General features: G+C 43.8%; 1 protein-coding gene across 1 annotated transcript in view; it reads left to right on the top strand.

The window, feature by feature from the left end:
* TMEM132B (transmembrane protein 132B) overlaps window positions 1-27,442 on the top strand; it is a 1,036,733-nt gene that overhangs the window by 378,198 nt on the left and 631,093 nt on the right. The window lies entirely within an intron of this gene.

The raw sequence follows: 27,442 nt of genomic DNA, 5'->3' as shown, positions 1-27,442 counted from the left end.
TTAGTCCATGTTCATATTTCACAGGAGCGTATAAAGGAAAGGATTCAAAATAAAACTAGCGCTCATGGTGTTTATACACAGTGAGTGAGAAGGAAATGGCTGTTTCCAATATCTCTGGCACCCTTTAGCACCTATAGATAAGTGTTTCTATGCCAGTCAAGAATGACATAAATGGATTTACCCCTTTTAAGGCTTTGTGCACATTACCTTTGAGCCGTCCATTACAGTTAAATAAAGGAAGAATTCTCAGATAAATATTTCCACTATATGTGCCATGGGTGTGTCAGATGCTACAGTCTCTCTGCATCTAGCTGTCTCTACATTTGGCATTTCAGACGCCTTCTTAATACTTTTGACTTTTGGACCCAGTGGCAACCTCTCTCCGGCTCTAATTGAGAAACCTCGAACTGGGCATTTATAGACTTTCAGTCTACTTCAGGGAATCACCATTGATATTCAAATTTTCTCCTTGTGAAGGCTTGGAACTATAGCAGTCTGCTTACTTGCTCTCTGGTGCTGTTGGAGGATGTTTGGTGTTATCTCTCTGGAGTCTGCTCAAGCTAAGTGGCTTCCCACTTATTTGTCTCCCTTCTTGTCTTTAGTATACAGTGGGGACTGACCAGTGCTCATCCCCCCTCCCTATTCAGGGTCTAGCTCTAGGGATATACTAGGTTCCTGCTCAGCGATTGGTGGAGAATAGTGTTGAGCATTCCGATACCGCAAGTATCGGGTATCGGCCGATACTTTCTGTATCGGAATTCCGATACCGACTTCCGATATTTTTTCAATATCGGAATTCGGCATCGGAATCGGAAGTTCAAAGTTGATTGACAGACTGACGTCATCATGATGCGCGGTGTGTGCGCATCATGATGCGCCGTCATTTCGGGCCTTCCGGGGGTCTCTGCCGGCCTGCCGGGGGGCTGTGCCGGCCTGCCGGGGGGCTGTGTGGACTGCCCGGGGTCTGTACCGGCCTGCCGGGGGGCTGTGCCGGCCTGCCGGTGGTCTGTGCACCCTGTGGGGGTCTGTACCGGCCTGCCGGGGGGCTGTGCCGGCCTGCCGGTGGTCTGTGCACCCTGTGGGGGTCTGTACCGGCCTGCCGGGGGGCTGTGCCGGCCTGCCGGTGGTCTGTGCACCCTGTGGGGGTCTGTACCGGCCTGCCGGGGGGCTGTGCTGGCCTGCCGGGGGGCTGTGCACCCTGTGGGGGTCTGTACCGGCCTGCCGGGGGGCTGTGCCGGCCTGCCGGGGGGCTGTGCTGATGTCCGGGGGTCTGTGCAAGCATCGTCCGATGGGACTACAAGTCCCATCGGGCGATGCCTGCTACCATGACAGTGATTGACACATTAGCCAATGATGGGACAGTAGTAGTCCCATCATCCGGCTAATGTGTTAAATGTTAAAAAAAAAAAAAAAAAAAAAAAAAAAAAATACTACATACATGCTACATACATGCTACATACATACTACATGCATGCTACATACATACTACATGCTACATACATACTACATGCATGCTACATACATACTACATGCTACATACATACTACATATATACTACATACATACTACATATATACTACATACATGCTACATACATGCTACATACATACTACATACATACTACATACATACTACATGCATGCTACATACATACTACATGCATGCTACATACATACTACATGCATGCTACATACATACTACATGCATGCTACATGCATGCTACATACATACCACATACATACTACATACATACTACATACTACATATATACTACATGCATGCTACATACATACTACATGCTACATACATACCACATACATACTACATACATACTACATACTACATATATACTACATGCATGCTACATACATACTGCATGCTACATACATACCACATACATACTACATACATACTACATGCATGCTACATACATACTACATGCATGCTACATACATACTACATGCCACATACATACCACATACATACTACATACATACTACATGCTACATACATACTACATATATACTACATACATACTACATGCTACATACATACCACATACATACTACATACATGCTACATACATACTACATGCTACATACATACTACATATATACTACATGCATGCTACATACATACTGCATGCTACATGCATGCTACATACATACTACATACATACTACATGCTACATACATACCACATATATACTACATACATACAATACATTCATACAATACATACATAGACATACAGTACATATAACATAGAGTAACATACTTACCAATACTTGTCACATTGTTCCCCGAAGCCATTGTCTTTTCCGGAATAAATATTAACATAACAAACCACAAAAATACTCACCCACGATCCGAAGCAGTCCACGAGTGTGTCCCACGACGATCTTGGGTAGAGAACTGCAGCATCAGATGCTGCTGCCGTTCTCTACGGGCTGCAGGAATCCAATGACGGAAGGTAGGTATCCTTCCGCACTGTATTCCTCCGCCACTTAAAAAAAAAAAGTCCCTAGTCTCACTTTATGCCATTGCTGCGTGGGAAATTCCCACACAGCAATGGCATAAAGTGAGACTAGGGACTTTTTTTTTTTTAAGTGGCGGAGGAATACAGTGCGGAAGGATACCTACCTTCCGTCATTGGATTCCTGCAGCCCGTAGAGAACGGCAGCAACAGCTGATGCTGCAGTTCTCTACCCAAGATCGTCGTGGGACACACTCGTGGACTGCTTCGGATCGTGGGTGAGTATTTTTGTGGTTTGTTATGTTAATATTTATTCCGTAGACGACAATGGCTTCGGGGAACAATGTGACAAGTATTGGTAAGTATGTTACTCTATGTTATATGTACTGTATGTCTATGTATGTATTGTATGAATGTATTGTATGTAGTATGTATGTAGTATATATGTGGTATGTATGTAGTATGTATGTAGTATGTATGTAGCATGCATGTAGCATGCAGTATGTATGTAGCATGCAGTTAGTATATATGTAGTATGTATGTGGTATGTATGTAGCATGTAGTATGTATGTAGCATGCATGTAGTATATATGTAGTATGTATGTAGCATGTAGTATGTAGCATGCATGTAGTATGTATGTAGCATGCATGTAGTATGTATGTAGTATGTATGTAGCATGTAGTATGTATGTAGCATGCATGTAGTATGTATGTAGCATGCATGTAGTATGTATGTAGCATGTAGTATGTATGTAGCATGCATGTAGTATATATGTGTTATGTATGTGGTATGTATGTAGCATGCATGTAGCATGCATGTAGTATGTATGTAGTATGTATGTAGTATATATGTAGTATGTATGTAGCATGTAGTATGTATGTAGCATGCATGTAGTATATATGTAGTATGTATGTTGCATGTAGTATTTATGTAGTATGAATGTAGCATGTATGTAGTATGTAGTATGAATGTAGCATGTATGTAGTATGCATGTTGTATGTATGTAGCATGTAATTTTTTTTTTTTTTTTTACATTTAACACATTAGCCGGATGATGGGACTACTACTGTCCCATCATTGGCTAATGTGTCAATCACTGTCATGGTAGCAGGCATCGCCCGATGGGACTTGTAGTCCCATCGGACGATGCCTGCACAGACCCCCGGAGCCTGCACAGCCCCCCCGGCAGGCCGGCACAGCCCCCCGGCAGGCCGGCACAGCCCCCCGGAGCCTGCACAGCCCCCCGGCAGGCCGGCACAGCCCCCCGGCAGGCCGGCACAGCCCCCCGGCAGGCCGGCACAGCCCCCCGGAGCCTGCACAGACCACCGGCAGGCCGGCACAGACCACCGGAGCCTGCACAGACCCCCTGGCAGGCCGGCACAGCCCCCCGAAAGGCCCGTACAGACCCCAGAGAGGCTGTACAAGGGCAGGAAAGGGTTTTTCTTATTCCGATACCGGAAGTCCCATAGACTTGAATGGGACTTCCGGTATCGGAATCGGCGATACCGATACTTTTTTTAAAGATCGGCCGATACCATCCGATACGATACTTTGAAGTATCGGACGGTATCGCTCAACTCTAGTGGAGAACCAATATAGGGATGGTAGGGGAGGCAGGGCGCTATTAGATCTGCCTAGGGTGTCTCCACTTCCCCTTTCCCTAGTGTTTTGGCTTCCTTCCCCTCTTACCCTCGTATTGCACTTAGTCTTCCCACACAGTGTGTCACAATATGCCACTGTATCACCCTTAGACAGTTACATTCATGGCCAAAAGTGTTGGCACCCTTGAAATTGTTCTAGAAAATGAAGTATTTCTCCCAGAGAAATATTGAAATTACTCATATTTTGTTATACATATATTTTTTTCCTTTGTGTGTATTGGAACAACCCAAAAATAAACTGAGAAAAAAGGTATATTGTACATTTTTTCACCCATAACCCCAGAAATTGGCCAGACAAAATTGTTAGCACCTTTCCATAATTTTGGTAAACAACTTTGAAGCATGTGATGCTCATTCAAACTCACCTGTGGTAACAAACAGGTGTGGGCAATATGAAAATCTGTGTGTCTGTGTGTACCACACTAAGCATGGAGAACAGAAGGAGAAGAGAACTGTCAGAGCACTTGAGAACCAGAATTGTTGAAAAATATCAACAATCTCAAGGTTGCAAGTCCATCTCCAGAGATCTTGATGTTCCTTTATATACAGTGCGCAACTTAATCAACAAGTTTACAACCCATGTCACTGTAGCTACTCTCTCTGAATGTGGACGGCAGAGAAAAATTGATAAAAGGTTGCAACGAATGATAGTCCAGATGGTGGATAAACAGACCCAATCAAGTTCTAAAGAAATTCAAGCTGTCCTGCAGGCTTAGGGTATATCAGTGTCACCGTGTAATCCCCTTTAGCTTTTGAATGAAATTAAATGCTATGTCAAGAAACTCAGGAGGACCCAACTACTCACAAAGAGACATTAAAGCGCTATATATATGTATATGCGTAAACCGAAATACTTCTGGGAAAGTAACTTGTGGATAGATAAGGCCAAGAGAGCTTTTTGGTAAAGCACATCATTCTACTGTTAACCCAAAACAGAATGAGACCTACAAAGATAAGAACCCAGAACAGTCAAATATGATGGAGGTGCAATCATATTTGGAGGTTGCTTTGCTGTCTCTGGCACTGGGTGCTTTGACTGTGTGCAAGGCATCATGGAATCTGAAGATTTTGGGTCACAATGTGTCAGAAAGTTGGTTTTGCTTCCTAGGTCATGGGTCTTCCAGCACTACAATGACCCCAAATATACTTCAAGAAGCACCCAGAAATGGATGGAAAAAAGCACTAGAGAGTTCTGAAATCGTCAGCAATGAGTCCAGATTCCCATTAACCACCTTTGGAGAGATCTTAAAATTGTTTTTGGGAGAAGGCACTCTTCAAATATGGGAGACCTGGAGCAATTTGTAAAGGAAGATTTGTCCAAAATTCCAATTGAGAGGTGTAAAAGTTTTTTATGGTTATAGGAAATGATGGATTGCAATTATTTATTCCAAAGAGTGTGCAACCAAGTATTAAGTGCCAACAATTTTATCTGGCCAATTTTTGTGGTTTTATGTGAAATTATGTCCACTTTGCTTTTTTTTTCATCTGTTTTTTTTGTGTTGTTCAAATACATGCAAAGGAAATAAACATGTGTATAACAAAACATGTATAATTGCAATAATTTTCTGGGATAAATACTTCATTTTCTGGAACAATTTCAAGGGTGCCAACACTTTTGGTCATGACCGGATGTTGTAGAAAGAAAAGTATATTGCAGTGTATTGTAGTATACCAGAGTAAAAAGAAATTGAAATATAACAGCGTGAGGCTATGTGCACACAATGTCTTTCTTGTCTGAATTTTGCCCAGAATCAGCCTGAAAAAGTGCTACAAATGCACCCCATAAAATTAAAAGCAATATCAAGCTAATTGTTGTCTACATGTTTCGTCTTGTATCACTTCTTTTAACTGCATCAGTGTTCATAAATCCTGCAGCCTTAAAGGAGTGACATACCCTTTCTTCAAGAGGCTACCTATCGGTAGTAAGAGCCACTGCAAATTGGTCTGCCAAACCGTCACTAAAGGCACTCAAAGAAAATGACTGCCAGCGTTTTCCTGAAGCAACTTGCCTGGGAAAGCTCCGTGGCTGGGTCGGGTGTTCACTCAGCCTGAAAGAGGTCAAATGAACATCACTTTGGCCTCTATAGAGTGAAAAGGGTATATGGATACATTTTTCCAACTCAAATGATGAGCAAAAAGTAAAAACAAAGGATACTATTTATCCATCCTGTCTAATTTTTGGACAGTGCAAATTTAACAAGACCATTATAAAATGTACATTTAAAAAAGTGGGCATGCTGTTTAATAATTCTGGTGCATCTTTGGACTGTCTAGACTAAATTTACACTATTAGTTTACTTGCATTGTACCAGAAATTTGCTACAAAATTTTGAAGCATTTTTTGGACCACAACGTCACGTTTAGGCCACAACCCTTTCCTCTCTAGATCATGTCTCCTTCTTACAATGAGGCTAAAGTGGGTTTTACACATAGCGATATCGCTAGCGATATCGCTATAATGTCACCGATTTTGTGACGTTATAGCGATATCGCTAGCGATATCGTTATGTGTGATACTTACCTCCGACCGGCTCCCCCCCGCTGTCCATCGCTGATCGCGCGAGAATGTCCGGCTCCATTTCTCGTCGGGCGCTTCCTGCTGGGCTTCCTGCTGGCGCCGATGAGCGACGCGTGGAGGCGGGCGGGAGGACGTCAGGATCGCTGTGTGTGAAAGGTGAGTATCGTGCGCTGCATCGCTGCTGCATCGCTGGTGAGATCTGCCTGTGTGACAGCTCACAAGTGATCATTTAGCGATGCACCAGCGATCCTGACCAGGTCGGATCGCTGGTCGGATCGCTGGTGCATCGCTAAATGTAAAGGGGCCTTTAGTCTAGGACACAAAACAAACACAGTGTGAGTCACCAGTTTCCAGTATAATTCTAATGCCTTTGGCTTAATAAATCTCCCACATAGTCTGAACACAGCCTAAATTGAAAAATTCATGTTTTGCCTTCAACGCAGAAAAGAATTTCAAACCTTTTTAGATTAAAGGAAAAGAAAATGCTATTCATTGGTATTCAATGATATCACTTCAGTTCGTTTCCTAATTCATACTGTCTCTAAAATTTTGAAAATAATGGCTTTCATAATAATGAAATGGTTTCTGCTGAGACCTACATGTCTGAGGTATGTGTGAATTCTCTGCTGGTTACCAATGCAGTGGCTACAGTCACATAATCATAGTTATACAATTGTGAAATTCTGTTTGAGCCTTTTAGATATAATTAAGGGTTGATTCAACTTTGTAGTTGCGCCTTTTTTTGATTGTTGTTTCTTTGCCTGTTTTTCATTTGTGCTTAATTCTTTTTATTTGCTTTTTTTGTAGTTTGCATATTTTAATATGTTCACCATTGTTAGCATAGTGTGGGGCTATCATTTGCAACTTTTTTGCAACTTGTTTGCAAAAGTAGTACAATTTGTCACAAATGTATTCTAGTCTCCCACCAGAAATTTTAAGTATGCTAGATATTTTTGTGCAGTTTTGCACTGTGTGACTTTTAATGCTAAAATGTTACAAAAAGAAAAAAAAGACCAGGTTAATCCTAAAGCCACCTAATCCCAGAAACTCAGCAGACCATGACATAGAGTAGCTAGTAGCATATTCATTGTTTGTATATAGACAATAAAAATCAATAAGAATTCTAAAATATCAATACAAAACAACTTGAAATGAGTGTCCAAGTATAAAACCTCTATTGCACCTACCACAACCCATGTATGTTTCACCAACCCCAGATGAAGCCATTGGTGAAACGCACATCATGTCAGATTTTATACTAGAACTATTGGATGTATCTGTTCTTTCTGTATTATTTTCAATAACTAAGGGATGCATTAAATGGTTCTCCTTCAACTCGGAGAAGAATTTAAAAGCTCCTTAGATTAAAGGAAAACAAAATGCTATTTATTGTAATTCAAGGACATTACTTCAGTTCTTTTTCTAACTCATACGATTTCTGAAAATAATGTCTTTCATAATAATGAAATGGTTTCTGTTGAGAACTAAGTGTCTGAGGTATGTGTGAAGTCTCTGCTGGTTACCAGTAAGGTGACTACAGAGACATTATCATAGTTATACAAATGTTACATTCTGTTTGAGTCTTTTGGATACTAGTAGTTAAATTTTGTTCTGTCCAGGGATTATATAAAACACATATGCAAACACATTGTTCCATTTTCTGACGGTTTACCTTCTTAGACTTTAGAATCTCACTTACAGAGCAATTGTTAGGAACAGCGGAACGCACTAAATAAAAATAATAATAAAGTGCGTTCGCCGCTCGGGGTCCACCATGCAGTAGTTGATATAACCGCTGCTAAGTGGTGGCAGGAGCAATATGGCAGTAATGTGCACCGGGTTAAACTTCACCCATGTGCGCAGAGCAATCTCAGTTAAGTCACAGAGATGCAAAAATAAACACAAATACACAGACTGAGCCTGTTGAGGACACAGTACTCAGTATAAATACACACACGGTATCCGGCCACAGGAGTAGCCCAAGACGGCGGCACTACGTCCGTCTAGACCTACCATGTGTGCGGTGTCGCAGCTGCGGACGCTAAGGAGAGCGGCTACTGCAGCGCGGCGTGGACACTGTCACTAAACAACAATGCTATGACGCAAGCGCAATGTCGGACGCTAGCAGCTGTGGATGTTGCAGCAGTGAAGCGCTGGCGCTGATTCTAACTCAGTCCCTGACCACATACGTAATATCAGAGGGAAGGAGTTTCATAATGAGTCATTCACCAGAATCATGCATCCGTCCTCATACACACAGCAGCAAGTAAGTCTATACTAGCGCAAGGCGGAACAGCCATGCGCGCCTTTTATAGCAGCCGGGACCTTCTGCAAGCCTCCAGATCTCTGAGATGGACCAATGAGATCTGGAGCGGGACCTGAGCACATGACTCCTGATCGTCCCATGAGCATGCTCAGTAGGAGGACAGAAACACTTAGCCTCAGGAGAGATTTGCTGCAAGGCAATCTCCTCTGCAATCTCCTCTGCAGTAGATAAAGAGCAGGAGACTGCAGAATGTGAGGATCAGGATCCCTGCGGAGTAAACGTAGAAATCCGACTCTGAACAGCCTTTTTGGCTATTACTTCTTTCTCTAGATTATGGTGCCTTAGTCTACTTTTTTATTTCCTATCTTTCCTTAATGAGCAGGATTTACTGAGCTGCTTGTCTGTAGAATTTTGATGTTGAACCTTCTATAGCACCCTTTATGCCATTAAGTGATTGCTTTGAAATCACATAAGCACTCGGATGTACGACTTGGCAGTGCTGCAGTAATGGCTAACCTCACCATTAAAATTACTGCTTCTGTCAGAGAAAGAATATGGTCTGCATCTGCCCTGGGAATTTCATATTTAATGTCTAATATATGTTACAAAAAAAGTCATCATAAAGTTCATTATATTGAACATTAGTAGCTTATGTCGTAACGGGACTCATTTGTGGTTCATAAGATCCCACAGGCAGGCATGTGGAGGGGATATCTGCCTGCCCTGAAAGTTTTGATGGTGTCTGCTGAGTAACTGGACAGTAACCTTTATTTTTTGTTTCATTAATTAAACCACTGAAAGATCTATTACATGTTTTATATCCATTTTTGCGTAAATAGGCAGTTGTCCTTATCAGAAGCAGCTTTCTCTATGGCTCAGTAATCAACCCATCACTTGATCACACCGAAAAGTTGGACTATGCATTGATTTCTTCTTCAATGATCATAGCCTATAGGAACCTTCATTTTACTATTAAAATTGATTTTGTGTCTTTCTTTCAATACTTGGGAGTGGAAGTGATATGAGAGACTCTATAGCCCCAAAATAAAATCCCAAGGAGCCTCCTCACATTGATGATACCGGCCTTCATATGTGACAGAGGGGTCAGGTATGTCTACTGCACCTCAAACCAATATGCCCTTGCTGGATGGAGAATTAAAAAAACATTGCATACTTATTTGTTATGAATAGACATAGCATTTTCCTCAGGGTACATTCCTCTTTGTTATCTCTCATGGGTGTATAGCACAAAACTTTACCAAAAATGATCAGAATCAATTGGCAAATTCAACTTTTAGTAAGTAGCAATTTGTAGTGTCAGATGTTTTTCAGCCTGCAGATCATACAAAAAAGCAATGGCAGAGCTATGAATACAGCAGTCATAGCCACTACTATGGGGCCCATGGGCTAAGTGTCATCAGGATGTTGATTTGTAGTACCAGTGCCTGTAAGAGAAAGGAGTGTGCAGCACAGCACCCAAGGGTTCTGTAGAGGCTATCTCGAGGGGATGCAATGCACACAATAGTCACACCAGTACTAAAGCATTATACGAGACAGTAGCCACCGATCACAGAAACAGTACACTTAGATAAAAGCTCAGCCGCACCAAGAGTGCACGGATCACCTAGTTAGATAAGGATTAAACGGAATCTGTCAGTCCAATCAATTATCTTAAGCCGTTTCTATGAGCATGTAGGCCACAATAAGCTGAATAAAAGGATATCTTGATATCTGCGATCAGTTTCTTATTCCAGAGAAATCCATGTTTTTCTTATAGGTAAATGAGCTGTTAGGCTACTTTCACACATCAGGTTTTCGGCGTCAGGCGTGATCCGGCAAATGTTTTGTAAAACCTGATGTGCCGGATCCGTTTTTATGCCGGATCCGTCTTGTTCTTGACAGAAAAAACCGGATCCGTCTCATCCGGTTCATCCGTTTTTCTATCCGTTTTTCGACGGATTACGCCGGATCCGGTTTTTAAAATTGACCCTTGTGGCCTTCCGAACGGGATTGGCTACTGGAAAACTATATATAGCGTGTTCCTACAGCCCTTCTTTGACAGGTTGGAGAGGAGAAAGTGCAGGTTGGAGAGAAGAGCAAGTTACTGGCGAAGATGGATGTTGTGATTGGAAATATTTTGAAGAATTTGGCGGATTTTATAGCGGAGGCGAATCGTTTGAGGGTGATTGTTCTGGAGAAGGAGAGAGCGAGACAGCAGCGCATCAGGCATCGTAGACGACGTTTGTGGATCCACCCCATCACAGCCAAGAGAATGACGCGTGGGGTCTATTCTACACTCTGCATGGACCTTTGACGAAACCCGGATAAATTTTTTGGATATGTTCGGATGAAAATGGAGAATTTTGATTACTTGGTGGAGCGCATTGCACACCTCATAAGAAAAGCGGACACCTATTGCCGCTTCTCTGTTTCACCCGCAGAGCGTCTGATGGTGACTTTAAGGTAAGCCACATTTATTGGATATGCTCGCATCAGAGCACACTTTCACTGCAATCTTGTTGGTGGTAGTTTGTATCTCCAAGTGTTATAGCTGAGTTTTGGTATGTAATGCTGTGATTTAAAACTAATTTATTGTTTTTTAATTCCCCACAGATTTCTTGCAACTGGAGAATCCCTTTCGTCACTGCATTTCCAGTACAGACTCGGGATTTTCACCATATCTGGAATAGTGAAGTACACATGCCGTGCACTGTGGGACTCCTTAGCTGAAGAGTTTTTACCAGAGCCCACAAAGAGGTGGATTGAAATTGCTGACAAGTTTCAACAGATATGTCAGTTTCCCAACTGCTTGGGCGCTGTGGACGGGAAACATATCCGCATTGTAAAGCCAGCCGGATCGGGATCGGAATATTTCAATTACAAGAAATATTTTTCAATTGTCCTCATGGCCATCGCTGACGCGGAATACAAATTTATTGCTGTTGATATTGGGGCCTATGGCCGCTCCAATGACTCTCAAGTTTTCAAACTGTCTGCCATGGGGCGTAAACTGTATGGAAACACCTTCCAGTTCCCACCACCTAGACCGCTGCCGCAAACATCTGGTCCACCTATGCCATTTGTCTGTGTAGGGGATGAAGCCTTCCAGCTGTCAGAACACCTTTTGAAACCGTACTCTAGCAGAGGATTGACAAGACCAAAACGCATTTTTAATTACCGCCTCACAAGAGCAAGAAGAATGGTTGAATGTACCTTTGGTGTTCTGACAGTCAAATGGCGGGTCCTATTGACTGCGATCAACCTCAAGACAGAAACTGTTGACGAGGTGATCAAAGCTTGCATGGTACTCCACAATTTTGTTATCTGCAAGGAACCCATTTCCATTGAGGACACCTCTGAAGAAACCACCTTGCAAGATTACCATGACATTACCACTAGAAGTTCTGTGACGGTTTCAATAATGAGGGACAATTTTGCACTATACTTTATGTCACCTCAAGGCAGAGTACACTGGCAGGATGACAGAGTGTGAAAGATTTGTGCCCAACCAAACTTGTGTACCTTCTGTACCAACAGTATATACCTTTGCCAACCAAAGTTGGCTATCTTGTCATGGTCTCTATTTTTAGCTTTAGGCCACAGGTGTGTACCTGGTTGTGTTTTATGCAAAGTATTTCACCTTTTAACAAAAGTTGTGTACATTGTTAGGAAATCACCAACAATAAACACAACTTTTTAGGTGAAATACTTTGCTTCAAACACAACCAGGAACACAACTGTGGCAAAAAGCTAAAATTTACCCACAGTTATATACCTAGTTTTGAATACCTTTTTACCTTTTAAATACCCTGTATTTAACCTTTTTTTTAAACATATTTCGCCGCAGAAAGAAATGACAGACAACCAGTGTAAACAATAATTTAACTTTTATTTAAAATATTTTTTTTTTGTAAACTGTTTTTAAAGTTAAAAAAACTTTTTTAATAAAGGTTTGAAAAAAAACTGGGCATTTTTATTACAAAACACACATTACAAATCTGTGTAGTGTGGGGTGGAAATACTGCTGGAGGGGCTGCGGGACACTTCGACACTGGGAGTGTGGAGAGAGGACTGGGATCGTGGTGGGGAAGGAACAGTTAGAGGTGATGGTGTGGAAAAAGCTACAGAATGGGTGGACATGTGGGAGGCAGAAGAGGTGGTGGGCGGTGGAGTGGAGGGTTGGGCAGGGACTGTAGGAGCAGATGATGTTGATGGAAAGTTGTATGGGGAAGGAGTTTGGTACGGGGAAGGAGTTTGGTACCGGGCAGGTTGCTGGAAGTGGGGAGATGTCTGGTACTGGGGAGGTTGCTGGTACTGGGGAGGTTGCTGGTATGTAATAGGAGGGGGAGGATGGAAAGTGGCTGGAGGGGGTGCAGATGTAATAGGAGGGGAAGGATGGAAAGTGGCTGGAGGGGGTGCAGATGTAATAGGAGGGGGAAGATGGAAAGTGGCTGGAGGGGGTGCAGATGTAATAGGAGGGGGAGGATGGAAAGTGGCTGGAGGGGGTGCAGGTGGAGGAACTAAAGTGGTGGGAGGTGGAGGTTGGGAGGTAACCTGCTGTAGAGCACCGTGGCACGAATGCATTACATGCATCTGCTGGGTAGGAGATAGTGTTGCCATGCGCTCCACAACAGACCTGAAAAAGGTGTGGTTTGGCGAAGATCTTGCTTCTGAATGCATGGTTTGCAGAAGTGTCTTCACCTCCAGAATGCTGGAGTTGATCTGCTGAAAGCCTGCGGAGATTTGCTCTGCCAAGACTTTTAGACAGTTCTGGAAAGATGCATTCAGATGCAAGAACTCTGGCGCATAAGTCTTTTCCTGACCCCTCTGCCGCTGCCGCCCAGTACCCGCAGGTGTACTAGTGGTGGCAGGGGCAGAAGGGTGGGGTAAAGGGAAAGCGATCTCCTCACCAGCAGCATCATGTAATGTAGGCGGCCACGATGCTCCTGTGCTGGTGGGGTGGGACAGATGGGTCGAATGTGTGGGAAGGCTGGGAAGGTGCAGATGTACCGGGGCGGTCGAAGTGTCCCTCGGTGACGGTCTCCTCAGGGATCACCTCAGAAGGGTCCAATCATGCAGGCTCCCGAGTGCTGCTCACCGTGCTGTGGAATAAAGAGAAAAAAAAACAATTAAAATAGTGACATGGTATGGCCCTGGCTGAAAAAAAAAAAGTTACATCTAAACATTTTTTTGTCACATGTGGTGTGTAATATTTACCTTCTGGTGAGCATTGTCTCCCGGAGGAACGACAGGGCTCGTGCGTACTTGTACTTGCTCCTGCATCCTCCAGATCCACTCGGGGCCCGCATCTCTTTATTGAACTCCTTCTTGAAACGATCCCTCACAGACCGCCACCGCTTCACAATTCTCTCCCCTGAAACGAGAAAGGACAAAGTGGTTAGTATACAACATCAGTGTTTCCCAAACTCCAGTCCTCATGGTCCCCAGGGGTCATGTTTTCAGGATTTCCAAAGTAAATAGAAATCCTGAACACATGATCCGTGGGGACCACGAGGACTGGAGTTCGGGAAACACTGGTTTAAATCAAGCAACCGGTAATGTATATACTTTCGCTCTTTAATCTGGGCCCGAGCTTCGAGGTCCTCCCAGCGGTCCACAAGGAGCGAACAGATTTCCTCCCAGAGTCGTCGGGTAACGATAAGGTCAGCGTGGCGGCGGTCAGCCATATTCCAGAGCGGCTCCCTTTCTCTGACGAGATAGATGAGGCGGTCCACATCAATCCCTCCATCCTCACCGTCAGAGTCGGGAGCACGCTGTGAAGGCTGTTAAAGAAAAAGACAAAAATAACATAATTAGCCTCCACAAAAGAAATGAAATAAAAAGTGCAAAAAAAACAAAGCAAAAATATTTATACTTACACGCTGGTGACCGCCGCGTTGCTGTCGCCGACGACCCCGGGAGGCACTGCGAGGACCTCTTGGCCGAGCACCAGATTGGGAAGACTAGAGAAGAAAACAAAAAATGTTATGTCTTTGGATGTAGGCATTTGTTTGCTGTGTGTGGTCTGCAGAACATTGTTTTCTATGTGTTGTGTGTAGTGTGATGTTGTGTTTCTGCGTTTGATGCAAAAAACTTACCAATTGTGAGCCCACTCCAAGTGTCTGTCCACCCCTTCCTTCTTCTTCTGGGAGCTCCTCTTCATCTTGTGATTCCTGTTTTGAAATAAAAGGCAATGAATAGACATATATTCCAGAGATGATGGATTTTGGAAATAAAAACTTACCGTCAAACGCTGACGATGCGAGGGAGGGCTCCCAGAAGAAGATGTGCTGTCTTCCTCATGGCCAGACTCCATGGCTGTGGGTGGTGTTCCTGCTGCTGCCATTGCTGCTGCTGCTGCATCTATTGGGCGGCTGTTGAATAAAGAGAAACAAAGGGCCAATGAATATCTTGATATTCCATAGCCCTAGTTTGGAGGAATGGGGGATTTGATAATTACCGTCTCTCATCTGCTGCTGGACTCCCCTCCCGTTGTTCAGCATGCTGCTCCATTTGGGGTGGTGCTGATGGTGCTGCTGCTGCAGATGTCTGCTGCCTTCTCCTGCTCCTGGTTCTTGGCTTGGGTGGCATGTTGGGTGTGGCTGAGGGTCACACTGTCTTGCTTTTATATATGTCTTGTGGGCAGAGCTACTGAGCATGCTCAGACCAAAAAAAACGGATCCGGCCACCGGATCCGGCTGTCGCCGGATCAGGCGCATTGCGGCGCTCATAGGCTTTCATTGTATGAAAAAGCCGGACACGCCGGATCCGGCGTGTCCGGCTTTTTCGCCGGAGACAAAAAACGTTACAGTAGCCGTTTTTTCCAGACGCCGGATCGCGTCACATTGCCGGATCCGGCAAAAATCGGATGAAACGCATGGCCATCCGGCTCGATCTGGCTCTAATGCAAGTCAATGGGGGGGAAACCGGATCCGGCATTGCATTTCGCCGGATCCGGTTTTTGTCAAAAGCGCCGGATCGCGCCTGACGGCGAAAACCTGATGTGTGAAAGAGGCCTTAAGATCTATGGGCCGGACACTGATCTGCATGAAAGTCTGCCTCCAGAGATTATTTTAAATAAAAGGGGGAGGTACCAGTGTGATGTGTAATGGCCACACTCTGCTCTCCTGATCTCACTGCAGAGCTGTGTGTGATTATAAGGCCGGAGTCAGACTACCGTACAATATGGCCTAGTACTATGCAAAAAAAATTGTGTAGAACTCGGCCCAGTGTTAATCTATGCTGCAGGTTATTATGCAATTATTTTCTCATGCTGACTCGTCATGCGATAACAATTGCAGTATGCTGCAATTGGCACCGAGACTCGGCCGAGTCTCTGCTCACTCGTACCCATATAAGTCTATGGGAGCGAGTGACACAAAGCATGAAGTGAAGGACATTGACTTATAGGGTCATTACGTCACCTAGGTGGTACGTCTGAGTTATTTAATTCCAGGAGAAATTAAATTTGGATATACTGTATACTTATAACCTAGATGTGGAACTATAATTATACAAGGGAGAGGAGCCCATTCAAAAAGTTGGCCATGAGGCTCAGATTTTTATAGTTAATTACCTGTCTATGGACATAATCAATGCATTGAAATTTAAGATCCTCTTTCCAAAGATAATGAATGTGGAAATATAATTCTCTAATTAATAAGTGGATCCATTTATATGTCTAATGGAGGTTAGGAAGCAGTGAACTGATTTTTATGGGTGACACCTTTATTTTATTTTCTTCTACTTTGCATAAATGAGCTTCACAAAGCTTTTTGCAAGTAGAAAGTTGTGAAATATAAGCATAAATGCATCACCCTTTCCCAAACACTGACCTAAAGATCATGCAGTCTAAGTCTATTCTGTAGTCTCATTTACACAGTAAACGCCGGCGATGATAAAGTTGCATTCTGTGCATTTTTTTTAAAGAGGTGCAGTCAGCACCCGTCCAGTCTGTTCACCAAGTCCTTATGATGTTAACAATAGAAATGTTTTTTTGTTTTTTTTCGTTTTGGCAAGTAATACACTGCAGAATATTGTTAAATCGCAACTCCCGGCAATCTGTTTTGTATAGATTTCATATACAAAGGGTTTCTAACTCATATTTGTAATGATGTAGGGAATCGTTTACTCTCTGTCAGCATTCTGTGACATCCCTTTCTACTGTTGGTTTTACAGTCGGCTGCAATGCAACCCCCCAGGAAACAAAATAAAAACTAATAGTTTTATGGTGAACAGCTGTTAGCACGGTAGCACATATGCAAAGATTCTTAAACATACATTATTGACGAGAAGAATAAGCCAAGGCACACATTATTTTCAGAACATTTTATTTTTAGACAGCATGTGCTAAAGTTATTTCCCTGTAGGAATCAAAGACATACAGTGATGGTAATTCATTGTACTAAGGTCACCAATCCACATGTCTGAATTAATTATTAGAAATCTTAGTAAGCAAGAATCAAAACCAGCGCCCATGCAATGGTGCTATACAGCGCTCCAAAGAAAATATAATAGAGTGTCCAAATAATTGTGCCATACAAAACTCCAAATAACAATTTAAAGAGGCTATAGTTTTTTTTTACTACATTCCTAAGCATTAACAGGCAGGTAGATGCTAACTGTTAACTGCCTCTTGTGCTCGACACCGATCTGTGCCAGCACAAAGCAGTCACAGACCACTCATGCTGGCATTTCAGCGGCTTCTGCTGACGTCAAATCGACAGAGCCGCAGCTTATCTTATGCTCTGCTCTGTTGACAGGGCGTGACAACTGACATCATGCTAATTGATATCCGGCTCCCTGCTGCCTAACTGTGGGTAGCCGGCCGTCAATCAGTATAATGTTGGCAGTCATGTCCCGTCAACAGAGCAACCCAGAAGAAAAAGAGCTGCTCTGTTGATGTGGAGCAGCAGAATCACTGGCAGGAGTGGTCGGTGAGCGCTTTGAGTCAGCTGTGTGTTAGATTTTAGGCTTATAGTAAAAATAAATATTTGTCCTGGACAACACCTTTAATAGAATGCCCAAATAATGCTGCCTTACAGGAATCACATAAAACTATCGTGATTAAAACAATAGTTTTCCATAGAGTTCTAAAATAAAATCACCAGGTTGTTCTCAAGTAGTAACTTACAGCAACATCCTAATTAAAGAATTGCACAGTTTTCATATGACAATATGTTGACCATATAATAGTGGCATGTAGTGCACAAACACAAATCATGATTTTTATTCTCTTCAGGACTACCAGCATCCTCCCTTTTTCTGATTGCAGTCCTTAGATGTGGCAGTAAGTCATAGTCTTTAAAGGGCATCCATTTTTAGTGATATCATGTAAAGATATCACCCAATTGTGTGACCCATAAGGATTCTATTAGGATTTTTTATTCCCCCTGACCCCGCACCTTTGATGCATAAATACCTTTTTTATCTTGGTGGAGATGTATGGAAATCGCCGCGGTCCGGTCCGATGGGCGGGGCTTATTTGCCTTCTCCCCCCTCCTTAGCTTGCTGAACGTAATCTTCATCTGTGAATATCACAGATGCCGTAGCTTTCCGCGCTTGCACATTGAAAAGGCCTCCGGCGCTTGCGCAGTATGCTTTGGCCAACTGTGGGCAAAGCATGTAATCGGTACTGCGCATGCGCCAGTATTTTTCAGCGCGATCTATGACCCAGAAATGTGTCCTGCATGTGAAGGCTTCCGGGGCATAGACCGCTCTGAAAAATACTGGCGCATGCGCAGTACCGATTATATGCATTGCCCACAGCAGGGCAAAGCATACTGCGCAAGCGCCGGAGGCCTTTTAAATGCGCAAGCACGGAAAACTACGACATCTGTGATATCCACATATGAAAATTAGGTTCAGCAAGCCGAGGATAGGGAGGAAGAAGATGAATAAGCCCCGCCATCGGACCGGACCGCGGCAATTTACATACATCTCCACCAAGATAAAAATGGTATTTATGCATCAATGGTGAGGGGTCGGAGGGAATCAAAAGTCTTAATAGAATCCTTATGGGACGCACAATTGGGTACCATCTTTAAATGATATCACTAAAAATGGGTGACAGATTCCCTTTAACCCCTTTCTGCCATGTGACGTACTATCCCGTCCATGTGCCCTGGGACTTAATACCCAGGGACGGGGTAGTACGTCACAGCGATCAGCAGCGCCCACGTGGTGAGCGCCGCTAATCGCGGCCGGGTGTCAGCTGATTATCACAGCTGACACCAACACGATGTGTCAGGGGCAGTCACGGACCGCCCCCGACATGTTAACCCCATGCACACCGCGATCAAACATGATCGCGGTGTACCGGGGGTTAAAGGGAAGCCTCGGCAGGGATGGGGCTCTGTTATGAATGAGTCACCGTAGGAGGCAAAAGCAGAAATACAAGCTAAGTCCAGAAAACCAGAGAAGTTGGCAACTATCAGATTGCAGACCCCTGAACCTATCAACACAACTAGCAGTAGCCGTGGGGGGTTCCTACGATGCCCTAGACCCCTCGATCACAGCCGGAGAAATACATACAGTAGGCCTAAAGAAATAAAGGGGAAATCTAAACTGCCCCAGAGCAGACCCCAAAGCAATAGGCAGCCCCCAACAAACAATGACGGTGAAGCAAGATGAAAATACTAACACAGACAGAAAGATAGACTGAGCAAAGACGGGGCCCCAAAACTACCTAGATAGGAAAGGACAGGAAGGCTGCTGTCTGCAATCTGCCAAAACCCCATCAAAGACATAAGCCAACCAGATGATATGAAAAAGGCCCTGAAGCAGCTAGGCTTCAACAACTGAATCAGCACTCAGGTATTTTCAGAAGACAGAGCTAAAAGAATTCAGCACACCCCAGCAGGAATGGCAGAAATCCAGAAAAACAAAGCAAAAACAAAGTCAAAGCACAAAAGCAAAAGGCCGAGCAGCAAACTTAGCTTTGGAGGAGCAGGAATTCAGACTGGTCTCCAAGGATCCCACAGAGAAATCACCCGCAGGGCAGAAGGGCGTCGGCAGCATTATATCCAGTCCGTAACTCCACTCAGCCAGTCACAATCATCAGCCTCAGGTGTTTGACAATCAGGCTCACTACCTTTCTTTACCAGAAGAGGGAGTTCCTCGGGCCTCAGTAATGAAGGGTAAAATGAACTCACAACAGTACCTCCCCCTTGAGGAGGGGTCACCGAACCCTCAACTATGCCACCAGGGCGATCAGGGTGAGCCCGATGAAAGGCACGCACCAATCGTTTGGCATGAATATCAGAGGCGGAGACCCAGAAATTATCCTCCTGACCATAACCCTTCCACTTAACCAAATACTGGAGTCTCCGTCTAGCCAGACGGGAATCCAGTACTTTCTCTACCTCATACTCCATGTTACCTTCAACCAATACAGGGTCTGGAGGTGCCACCCCCGGAACAACAGGTTCAACAAACCTCTTCAACAAAGATTTATGGAACACATTATGGATTTTAAATGTGACAGGAAGAGCCAAACGAAAAGAGACCGGATTAATAATCTCCACAATCTTGTAAGGTCCAATAAATCTAGGCTTAAACTTAGGAGAAGCCACCTTCATAGCAATATTTTTTGATGATAACCACACCATATCACCAACCTTAAACTGGGGACCAATGGTCCTATGTCTGTTGGAAAACCGCTGGGCCTTCTCCTGGGAGAGAGATAACTTAGTCACCACTTGGTCCCAGATCTGGTGCATTCTCTCCACCACAGTGTCAACACCTGGGCAGGCAGAGGGCTCCACCTGCCCTGAAGAAAATCGAGGATGAAACCCAAAGTTACAAAAAAAAGGTGACATCAAAGTGGCAGAACTAGCTCTATTATTCAAAGCAAATTCGGCCAAGGGCAAAAATGAAACCCAATCATGCTGATCAGCAGAAATAAAACATCTCAAATATGACTCCAAGGTCTGGTTTGTTCTCTCTGTCTGCCCATTGGTCTGAGGGTGAAAAGCAGAGGAGAAGGACAACTGAATTCCCAGCCTGGAACAGAAAGTTCTCCAAAATCTAGACACAAACTGCACTCCTCTGTCAGATACAATGTTCTCAGGAATCCCGTGCAAACGAACCACCTGTTGTAAAAACAGGGGCACAAACTCAGAGGAAGACGGCAACTTAGGGAGTGGTACAAGATGAACCATCTTAGAGAACCTATCACAAATCACCCAAATAACAGTCATCCTCTGAGAGACAGGCATATCAGAGATGAAATCCATTGAAATATGGGTCCATGGCCTCTTGGGGACAGGCAAAGGCATCAACAACCCACTAGAGCGAGAACACGATTTAGACCGGGAGCACGTCCCACAGGACTGCACAAAATTCCTGACATCACGAGACAAGGAGGGCCACCAAAAAAACCGACTCACCAGATCTCTAGTACCAAAAATACCTGGATGACCAGCCAAAGCAGAGCAATGAACTTCAGACATCACTCTCTTCTACCACTGGTCAGGAACATACAACTTTCCACTGGGACAACGCTCAGGTTTGTCCTCCTGGAACTCTTCCAGAGCACGTCTCAAATCGGGCGAGATGGCAGAAAGAACTACCCCTTCGCCTAAGATGGTAGCAGGCTTGGTCACCACAGGAGAATCAGCAAGGAAGCTCCTAGAGAGGGCGTCTGCCTTGACATTCTTTGTTCCAGGAAGAAAAGAAACCACAAAATCAAAACGTGTAAAAAACAAGGCCCACCTAGCCTGTCTAGGGTTCAAGCGCTTAGCCGACTCTAGGTAAATCAAATTCTTGTGGTCAGTGAGGACCACGAATTGATGCTTAGCTCCCTCCAACCAATGTCTCCACTCCTCAAATGCCCATTTCATGGCCAACAGTTCCCTATTCCCCACATCATAGTTACGTTCAGATGGAGAGAACTTTCGGGAAAAGAAAGCACAGGGATTCATTTTAGATGTTACAGGATCCTTTTGGGACAAAACAGCTCCTGCACCAATCTCAGAAGCATCCACCTCTACCTGGAATGGAAGTGAGACATCAGGTTGCTGCAAAACCGGGGCGGAGGTGAATCTTCGTTTCAACTCCTGAAAGGAAGAAACAGCCTCCGGAGACCAATTTAACACATCAGCACCCTTTTTAGTCAAATCAGTCAATGGCTTGGCAATACTAGAAAATTTTGCTATAAATTTCCGATAAAAATTAGCAAAACCCAAAAACTTCTGGAGGGCCTTCAAAGAAGTGGACTGAACCCAATCGTGAATGGCCTGTACCTTGGCCGGGTCCATTTCAATAGTTGACGGGGACAAAATAAATCCCAAAAAAGAAATCCTCTGTACTCCAAAAAGGCATTTAGATCCCTTGACATACAGGGAATTCTTCCTCAAGATCCGGAACACAGTCCGAATATGTTCCACATGAGAATCCCAATCCTTGGAGAAGATCAAAATATCATCCAGATAGATAATCAAAAATTTATCGACAAAGTCTCGGAAAATATCGTTCATGAAGCACTGGAAGACAGAAGGGGCATTAGTGAGCCCAAAAGGCATCACCAGGTACTCAAAATGTCCCTCCGGAGTATTAAACGCCGTCTTCCATTCATCCCCATGCTTAATGCGAATAAGATTATACGCCCCCCTGAGGTCAAGCTTGGTAAACCAGCAAGCACCTTTAACTCTGGAGAATAGATCAGAAATCAGGGGTAACGGATACTGATATTTAACAGTAATTTTGTTGAGGGCACGATAATCAATACAAGGTCTTAATGATCCATCCTTTTTGGCTACAAAAAAAAAAAACGGCACCCAAGGGTGACGAGGATGGTCTAATATGACCCTTCTCCAACGCCTCCTTAATATGGATCGCATAGCCTCGTGCTCGGGTACAGATAAATTGAAGAGCCGACCCTTGGGAAATTTACACCCTGGGCTCAGTTCAATTGCAGTCATAACTCCTATGAGGAGGCAGAGACGCAGTCTCATTCTCACTAAATACATCATAAAAGTCCGCCAAATAATCAGGAACATCATGCGACTGAGGAGAGGTGGAAAACACCGGAGCCTCACTAAAGGCACACCGACAACCCCAACTCACCACAGACACAGATTTCCAATCCAAAACTGGATTATGAATCTGTAACCAGGGAAACCCCAGAACAACAGTATCATGCAGATTATGCAACACCAGAAATCTGCAATTTTCTTGATGGTCTGGGGCGACCCGCATTACCACCTGGGTCCAAAACTGGGGTTTATTTTTAGCCAAAGGAGTAGCATCAATTCCCCTCAAAGGGATAGGCGTCTGCAGAGGTGTCATCGGAAATCCACAACGTTTAGCAAAATCCAAGTCCATTAGGTTTAGGGCTGCTCCCGAATCCACAAACGCCTTGGCGGAAAATGTGGACAGGGAGCAGATCAGAGTAATAGCCAGAAGAAACTTAGGTTGAACACCCCCAACAGAAAACGTGTGTGCAAAGCGTTTCTCTCGTTTGGGACAGACAGAAATAATATGCGAGGCATCTCCACAGAAAAAAACACAACTTATTACGCCTTCTGAACTCCTGACGCTGCTCTCTGGAAAAAACTCTATCACATTGCATAAGTTCAGACATTTGTTCAACAGGTGGCAACACCTCTCGTGCAGCTTTGCGTTCGCGCAAACGCCGATCAACCTGAATGGCTAATGACATAGAATCGTCAAGACCAGAGGGAACAGGAAATCCCACCATAGTATCTTTTACGGCTTCTGACAACCCCTTCCGAAAGAGAGCAGCCAAGGCATTATCATTCCAGGTAGTAAGTACTGCCCACTTTCGGAATTTTTGACAGTACAATTCTGCAGAATCACGACCCTGGCTCAATGCCAGCAGGGTCTTTTCAGCCTGATCAATGGCATTAGGTTCGTCATACAACAACCCCAAAGCTTGAAAGAATGCATTCACATTAGTCAGAATAGGATCATCTGGTTTCAAAGAAAATGCCCAATCCTGGGGATCGCCACGCAGCAAAGAGATGACAATTTTAACCTGCTGCGCGGAGCTCCCTGATGAGTTAGGCTTCAAGGCAAAAAATAATTTACAATTATTTTTGAAATTCAAAAATTTAGACCGATCCCCAAAAAATACATCAGGTGTAGGAATCTTTGGTTCAGCAGCATGTGAATGAGCAAGGTAGGCGGAAATTCCCCGCACTTCCGCAGCGAGCTGCTCCACATGATCAGACAATTGCTTTATCTCCATTGAGAGAAAAAAAAAATTCCCCCTACGGCCTCAGAGATATAGAGGAAAAAATATACACACTTTTTTTTTTTTTTTTTTTACAATTCTTTCCTGCTATTGAGTACCCTAGAATCTGCGGTATGGCGGGTGATTCTGTTATGAATGAGTCACCGTAGGAGGCAAAAGCAGGAATACAAGCTAAGTCCAGAAAACCAGAGAAGTTGGCAACTATCAGATTGCAGACCCCTGAACCTATCAACACAACTAGCAGTAGCCGTGGGGGGTTCCTACGATGCCCTAGACCCCTCGATCACAGCCGGAGAAATACATAGGCCTAAAGAAAGAAAGGGGAAATCTAAACTGCCCCAGAGCAGACCCCAAAGCAATAGGCAGCCCCCAACAAACAATGACGGTGAAGCAAGATGAAAATACTAACACAGACAGAAAGATAGACTGAGCAAAGTCGGGGCCCCAAAACTACCTAGATAGGAAAGGACAGGAAGGCTGCTGTCTACAATCTGCCAAAACCCCATCAAAGACATAAGCCAACCAGCTGATATGAAAAAGGCCCTGAAGCAGCTAGGCTTCAACAACTGAATCAGCACTCAGGTATTTTCAGAAGACAGAGCTAAAAGAATTCAGCACACCCCAGCAGGAATGGCAGAAATCCAGAAAAACAAAGCAAAAACAAAGTCAAAGCACAAAAGCAAAAGGCCGAGCAGCAAACTTAGCTTTGGAGGAGCAGGAATTCAGACTGGTCTCCAAGGATCCCACAGAGAAATCACCCGCAGGGCAGAAGGGCGTCGGCAGCATTATATCCAGTCCGTAACTCCACTCAGCCAGTCACAATCATCAGACTCAGGTGTTTGACAATCAGGCTCACTACCTTTCTTTACCAGAAGAGGGAGTTCCTCGGGCCTCAGTAATGAAGGGGAAAATGAACTCACAACAGGGCTCCCTCCGTGCTTCCCTGAGCCCCCCACAGCAGCGCAATGTGCAGCGCTGCTGCGGGGGGCTCCATCCCTGCAGGTCCCCGAATCCAAGATGGTGATGGGGACCGTCGGGGGCCTGCAGGGAGCTGGCTTCCTCAGTGCCTGCAAAGCGCAGGCACGAGGAAGTCAAGTGCAGTGCCTGTGACAGTGATCTGTGATGTGACAGATCAGCAATCTGTCACATGACAGTTATGTCCCCCCTGGGACAATGCAATAAAGTTAAAAAAAAAAAAAAGTAAAAATTATTTTAAAAAAATCACTAAATAAATTAAAAAAAAAATATTCCCTAATAAATTCATTTTTTGCAAATAAAAAAAATAAAAAAAATAAAAGTACACATATTTGGTATCGCCGCATCCGTAACGACCCGCCCTATAAAACTGTCCCATTAGTTAACCCCTTTAGTGAACCCCTTAAAAAATACAAATGAAAAACGAAGCAAAAAATAATGATTTATTATCATACCGCCGAACAAAAAGTGCAATAAACGCTCTATTAAAAAGACGCATATAAATATCCATGATACCGCTGAAAACATCATTTTGTCCCGCAAAAAACAAGCCACCATACAGCATCATCAGCAAAAAATTAAAAAAGTTATAACTCGCAGAATAAAGTGATGCAAAAATAATTATTTTTTATATAAAATTTGTTTTATTGCATAAAAGCGCCAAAACATAAAAAAAGGCCGAAATGAGGTATCGCTGTAATCGTACTGACCCAAAGAATAAAAGCACTTTATCAATTTCACCGCATGCGGCACGGTGTAAACGCACCCCCCAAAAGAAATTCATGAAACGCTGGTTTTTGTTCATTCTGCGTCCCAAAAATCGGAATAAAAAGCGATAAAAAGGAGTCACATGCCTGAAAATGATACCAATAAAAACGTCAACTCGTCCCACAAAAAATAAGATCTCACATGACTCTGTGGGTCAAAATATGGAAAAATTATAGCTCTCAATATGTGGTGATGCAAAAACTATTTTTATAATAAAAAGCGTCTTTCAGCGTGTGACAGCTGCCAAACATAAAAACCGCCATAAATAGTAAATCAAACCTCCCGTTATCACCCCCTTAGTTAGGGAAAAATAATAAAATTAAGAGAAAATGTATTTATTTCCATTTTCCCATTAGGGTTAGGGCTAGGGTTAGGGCTAGAGTTAGGGCTGAGATTAGGGTTAGGGGTGTGTTGGGGTTAGGGTTGGAGTTACTGTATAATTGGGGGTTTCCACTGTTTGGGCACATCAGGTGCTCTCCAAATGCAACATGGCGTCTGATCTCAATTCCAGCCAATTCTGCGTTGAAAAAGTCAAATGGTGCTCCTTCCCTTCCAAGCTCTGCCATGCGCCCAAACAGTGTTTTACCCCCACATATAGGGTATCAGCCTACTCAGGGCAAATTGCAAAACAACTTTTGGGGTCCAATTTCTCCTGTTACCAGTAGGAAAATAAAAAATTGGGGGCAAAAATATCATTTTTGTGGAAAAAAAATATTTTTTTATTTTCACGCCCGGGCGTTACAAACTTCTGTGAAGCACTTGGGGGTTCAAAGTGCTCACCACACATCTAGATAAGTTCCTTGGGGGGGTCTAGTTTCCAAAATGGGGTCAATTGTGGGGAGTTTCAATAGTTTAGGTACATCAGGGGCTCTCCAAACGCACATGACACCCGCAGACCATTCCATCAAAGTCTGCATTCCAAAACGTCACTACTTCCCTTCCGAGCCCCGACGTGTGCCCGTACAGTAGTTTTCTCCCACATATGGGGTATCAGCGTACTCAGGACAAATTGGACAACAACTTTTGGGGTCCAATTTCTTCTGTTACCCTTGGGAAAATAAAAAAATGGGGACACTAAGATCATGTTTGTTGAAAAAATACGATTTTTTTATTTTCATGCCCGGGCGTTATAAACTTCTGTGAAGCACTGGGGGGGTTGAAAGTGCTCACCACACATCTAGATAAGTTCGATGGGGGGTCTAGTTTCTAAAATGGTGTCATTTGTGGGGGATTTCCACTGTTTTGGTACATCAGGGGTTTTCCAATCGCGACATTGTGTCCGATCTCAATTCCAGCCAAAAAAGTCAAATGGCGCTGCTTCCCTTCTAAGCTCTGCCATGCGCCCAAATAGTTGTTTACACCCACATATTGGGTATCAGCGTACTCAGGACAAATTGCACAATAACTTTTAGGGTCCTGTTACCCTTGGGAAAATAAAAATTGGGGGTGAAAAGATCATTTTTGTGGAAAAAATATGATTTTTTAATTGTATCGCTGTACGTTATAAACTTCTGTGAAGCCCTTGTGGGTTCAAAGTTCTCACCACATATCTAGATCCTTG

Source organism: Dendrobates tinctorius, unplaced genomic scaffold, assembly GCF_039654945.1.
Source record: "Dendrobates tinctorius isolate UK_male_01 unplaced genomic scaffold, ASM3965494v1 ptg000243l, whole genome shotgun sequence".
Classification (NCBI taxonomy): Eukaryota; Metazoa; Chordata; class Amphibia; order Anura; family Dendrobatidae; genus Dendrobates; species Dendrobates tinctorius.
This window is presented reverse-complemented; position numbering and strand designations above follow the sequence as displayed.